Source organism: Amblyomma americanum, chromosome 11 (assembly GCF_052857255.1).
Source record: "Amblyomma americanum isolate KBUSLIRL-KWMA chromosome 11, ASM5285725v1, whole genome shotgun sequence".
Taxonomy (NCBI): Eukaryota; Metazoa; Arthropoda; class Arachnida; order Ixodida; family Ixodidae; genus Amblyomma; species Amblyomma americanum.
Window position 1 is genome coordinate 40051394 of NC_135507.1, and position 5705 is coordinate 40057098.

General features: G+C 50.0%; 1 non-coding gene across 1 annotated transcript; it reads left to right on the top strand.

The window, feature by feature from the left end:
- Positions 1-3456: 3456 nt before the first annotated feature.
- On the top strand, positions 3457-3530 carry TRNAS-UGA (transfer RNA serine (anticodon UGA)). The gene has a single exon. It is a non-coding gene; the product is annotated as a tRNA-Ser (tRNA).
- Positions 3531-5705: the final 2175 nt, after the last annotated feature.

Here is a 5705-nt window from a genome sequence, read left to right on the forward strand (position 1 = left end):
TAGTGGCGGGCTTCCCTGAAACGCGCGATAAATGTGTTACAGAAACGAAAGATGGTACAAGAATTCTAAATATAGATAATGAAGGAAAGTGTCGGATTGCCGGCAAAAAAACCCGCCTTTCTGCGAAAGCAACATGTTTTCACTTTGTTTAGAAGCGACATGCCTCAACGTTTACTCAGGTAGTACCATATCTAGGCCTAGACACCGGGAGCATGTGAACCAAGATTGTATGTAGCAAAGTAAAATTGCCCAGATATTTTGAACGTAAGTTCGGTTGCAGTAACTCACCCTGCAGAGCCATGGCTTCTACGTTACGTATTATTCGAGAAGAAAAGAGGAATTTCGAGCTGCGCATTTAGCCTAGTGCCGCTTCCTTTCCGCCCCATATACTGACGCCATCACTTCTTTCTGCATAGTTCAAGTTTTTCATGGCACGAACATCTTGGAAGGCATGTCACTTGTGCTTTTTTCTAGTTTGCACATCTGCTTTATTCGGCGCAGCGCCATGTCCTGCAACATTTACTTATGCAACACTGTTTCCACAGCCTGTCGTAGCCAGCTTCTGCAGATCAGGGAGACGGAGTGTCTTTCTCAGGAGAGGCCTGCAAGCCACAATACACGCCCACATACAGAATGAAGGCTACCTTTAAGAAAAGTAGCCGTCTGTTTTTACGTGAACCCAGAAAAACAGCTGTGCCTGACATTGGAAACCCACTTTCCACTCTACCTCAGTTCCTCCCGTACCTTCTCTATTCCACAGACAAGGAAAATTCAATTCAGCCGCGTGTCACCGAACGCTCGTCTCTGCGGATCATTCAAAGGCGGCGGCCCCGTGAAGCTTAAATGGTACGCCGGCTGCCTGCATCGGCACTTCCTCAGCCGTGGCAGGGGGCTTATTAGCGCATCTGATTAGCGAGCAGGATTCAATTCTCTTTGACGAGAATTGAAGCCTGTTGGCTAATCAACTTATCTTTGGGGAGATGGTGTCGTCTTTTGAGTCAGGCGCGGCTCTTGATGCGGACAGGCGGCGTTCGACTGTTGAATAAACATGATCAGTTCTGACCAGCGCGGTAATTTGCGCTTTCGTAGTGATCAGCTTTTGCGGCAAAGGTTTTTCAAAGAAACAGTTGATGCGTTGGTCCAAACGCAGAAAAAAAAGAATAAAAATGAAAATCACCTGATTAAAAACGAAGTAGACATAACTTTTTCATCTGTAGGAATAGTTACACTCAAAAAGACGTGTGAAAAGGTCATCATTTTTGTCATGGTGCAAAAGTAAATATGCGGCTTTAAAGAAATTTTTTCAGTACGTGCTTTTCTAACTGTAGTTCATTAATGTGGGAAATCGAAGAGGCTGGAAGGCAATAAGAAATTAAGAGAAATAAGGACAGAAAAGGGAGGAAAGAAGCACGAATAACGGAACGGAGGAAAGGACGAAAGAAAGAAGGCGACCGTTAAGTTCGCTACTTATAATGATGGAGGACACGGAGTAAGGGCTTCAAGCTTGGCCAGTGGGCGATCTTGATGCCACGACAGGGACAGTCATGAACACGACCGGCGGAGATGACATGATAGTTCACGGGATGTGGCTTTTGAGGACTATTTACCGACGAGGCTGAGAATTTTTGTGACCACCCTGGTGTGCACAATGGTATCGAGAGTGAACATGATTGCCAGGACAACGGGAAACCGCACGGTGGTTCGAGCAAACTTTTCTAGGAGTCCTGGCTAGCTTCTCTGTTCAGCTGTGGAAGCCCTCTGGAGTCTGCGGCGTGGGAAGCTTATTATTCGTGGCAGGGTGCTACAGGGCATACGACGCCATAAATGAAAGATGCTTATAATATTAGGGTGGCGGCCACGCACAAAGAAAGAGGGATAGCTGATTTCTCATTGCTGGGCTGCGCAAGTGCACAGACCTTTGGGCGAGTTGGTGCATTGCAATCATGTACAAGGGCAAAAAACAGGTACTAAGAAGGACTGGACAACACGAGCGCTTACTTCCAAATAAAGATTTATTGACAAACAAGCACATTCTTCAGCGCATGCAGGGTAGGGGCCAAGCATAGATGTCAGAATGTTAGAGAGATAATAGAGACAGATTTGATTATAAAGGGGGGTCCATCCTGCGTCAGCGTACCATCTGTCTCACTGACTAAAAACGAAATAATGTTTTCGTGTGCGGTCACTTGATGTCAGCAGTGCTGTAAGTTTGAAGCCCGGCAGCAGGGTGTATTTAATGTGCTTGTTTGTCAATAAATCTTTAGTTGGAAGTAAGCGCTCGTGTTGTGCAGTCCTTCTTCGTCCCTGTTGACTTGTACATGACTGCGCAAGTGCAGCGTTGTCTAGCAAGTAGAGCAGGGAAAAGAAGAAAGCGGATGCATTGCAGTTACTGTTGCTGCAGTCTTGCCGAATGCAGGGGGTGAAAACCATTTCCGAAACCTCCACACGTAAGCTTTCACTGAGTCCACTGGCTTGGGAGCACTAAGCGGATGTTGTTTTGTGGGCTGCATTAGAGGCATGGTGAACTTTGTTCTCTACAGAGGAGAGAGAGGATTTGCCACGGTTGTCAAGAGGACACGAGGATCTCTACCGTGCAGAAGAGTAGAGTTTGTGGGAAAAAAGGCCTGTATTTGCAGCGGCGCCGGCAACAAGAGCAGTGCGTTCAACTTATCTGCTGAGGTGGTCCACGGCGGATACTTTTCAGGGATTGACCGCCGTTGTGAATGACAGAAGTCCGTACGGTCGATGCGATGACTTCGAAAAGGTGAATTGGCAACGAATACTAATCATTGTTTTCTGCGTTTAGATGAAACACATGAGGCGACGTATTTCGCAGTGCTGGCCGAAAGGCACCGCCAGAAGGCGATTTTAAGGGGACCACAGGTCTGGAATCATCGTGGCGGGATCATCGTGGTGAGATCATTGTGGTGTGATCATAGTGGAATACCTACAACAGCTGACAGCGGAGAGAGCGGGGAGCAACAGTATAAGAACGTGTACTAAGTGCGATAAAAAAATTTTACCAGATTAAAAATGAAACGTTTGCTTACACAGTATTTATAACAAAAAAAAAGCGTTTTGAGAAGAAACGCAGAAATAAAGATTCGTATTATCTACAGATTCGGTAAAGTTATACAGAGGAGGGTTCAAATTCACCATAATTTATCTCAGCTCCTGTTTAAGCTAGTTCTTTTCTTGCTTTTGCTCAGTAGCTGCTAATGTTTTTCTTTTCTTTCTTTGGGTACTTTGCACCATGAGTACAGTGACGGGAAGATATCCAGATTCACAGTTGGTCACCTGTTTGCTGAGCTTTCAATGTGTCCAGAAAAAATGTTATCCTGTTGCGTGTTAGGATGTGTAACATCGATTTTATATGACACGTGGCGTTATGCAAAACGAACTGCAGTGCTGATAAAGCAGAAAAAAATAGCCACGAAAGCAGCAGATTAGAAAGCCGTCGCCGTAGCTCAGTTGGTAAGAGCACCGGACGTGATATTCGGAGGTCGTGGGTTCGGATCCCACCGGCGGCATGGTTGTTTTTTCTGCTGGTTTATAAGTAATTTTCTTTAAAAACCAACTGATTAGCATTAGAAATTAATAAAAAAATCATTCCCCTATGCACCTTAGTTTCGGTGACTGTTGGCTTCCTTAATATTGGCTTCCTTCCTTATTTCATTTGCCTTGTCTGCTAATATATATATATATATATATATATATATATATATATATATATATATATATATATATATATATATATATATATATATATATATATTGCCACGCTGCTGACTTTCTGCCGGCGCCACCTGGAGGTCGAACTGTGTTCCCGAGCGCGTGGCCGAACGTCTTCTTTGTCCAGAACGAGCGCGGCGGTGTTGGCAAACCTCGCCCGAGTGAACAGCTTTGTTCTCTGTATTTTCGCCGGTGACATTTTTGGTGGAGCCGTGCTGGGTATCATCCCATGTACGCTGACCGGGACGATAGCCCTGACGCTTCTCCCCGACGAGCAGACGCCACACCTGTCCACAAAGCGAGCCGTCGCCTGCGAGGCCTGCAACCCGAATTTGAGCCACTCACGATTCCTGCTCGGGCCATGACTTCCGCCACTGGCAGCCAGACAGGTCAGTCCTTCGGCAGTGCCCCGCCGTTCGTCTTTCTTGCACCTCGGTCGCCACCATCCTTCCACGGCGGCCGGTTCGAGGATGTAGAAGATTGGTTGGCCGGTTTTGACCGTGTGGCCGCGTTCAACCAATGGGACGACGAGCGAAAGCTGCTGAACGTGTACTTCGCACTGCAAGACTCGGCGAAAACGTGGTTCGAGAACCACGAGGCGTCCTTCTCTAACTGGGCAGCTTTTCGCCGCGAGGTGCTCGCCACGTTCAGTTCGAGCGAGCGAAAGGAGAATGCCGAACTTGCCCTTCGCTCCAGGTCACAGCAGTCCAACGAGAGCGTGGCCATGTTTATTGAGGACATGACCCGCCTCTTCAATCGGGCCGACCCAGCCATACCCGAAGCTACAAAGGTGAGGCACCTTATGCGTGGGGTAAAGGAGCAGCTGTTCGCTGGCCTCATGCGCGACCCTCCGAGAACTGTCGCTGCCTTTGCCAAGGAAGCGACGACCATAGAACGTCCCTTGCAGGAACGGAGTGCCCAATACGGCCGTCAGGCAAATGTAGCGGCCGCTCAGTACTGCACGTCCTTGCCAGGCCCCGGGGATGAGGCGCTGCGAGCGCTTGTGCGGAGCATTGTCCGCGAAGAACTGCGACACCTCCACTTGAGTGCTCCGTCAGAAAGCGTACCTTCGACAGGCGATGTTCTCCGTGACGAAATCCGGCGAGTGGTGCAGCCACCCCCAGCACCCCTTTCGGAGCCGCACGTAATGTCCTACAGCGATGCCCTGCGCCGACCTGCCTCGGCGCCGCAAGCGTTTCGCCCCGTTGCCGAACAACCACCACCCCATCGTTACGTGCGTCCCATCGAGCAGCAGCAGGACCCGTGCCCTCCATTCCGCAAAGCGTACGTGTGGCGAACGTTCAACGATCGTTCGCTCTGCTACCACTGCGGGGAGCCCGGCCATGTTCTGCGGAATTGCCCGTACCGGCGGATGGGTCTGAGAGGATTCCCACCGGACGCGCCTCGACCGCGCTATGGTGAAAGACCGCGGGACATAGAGGAGTACCTGAACTCTCAAGTGCCGCCCCCGACCTCACAGCGGCGACAGTCGCGATCGCCATCCCCAAGGCGCTTTGCTACGCCCAGTCGGCCCTCAACCTCCGGTCAGTTCGGAGGCACGTCCCCTCGGCGGGAAAACTGAAGACGGCGTCCTCCGGGGGTAGGGCCGCCGCCGCTGCACGAAGTCAACAGCCTCCACCCGACGATTGGACGCGACGGCCCGAGCGTCAAGGACCCGATCCGACGACCTCACCGACGTGCTGCGAACGATTAGTTTCCGCTGAAATTGTAGTAACCGTCGACAGTTATGAACTGACCGCACTCGTCGATACCGGCGCTTATTTTTCTGTGATGAGCAGGGAGCTAGCCATGACACTCCGTAAGGTTCTGACGCCTTGGTGTGGACCCGTGATCCGCACTGCCGGTGGCCATGTCGTGACACCAATCGGCGTCTGCACTTGCCGCATCCAAATCCGTGGTCTTCCTTTCACCGGCTCCTTTGCCGTGTTAGCTGACTGTTCAAAGGACCTCAT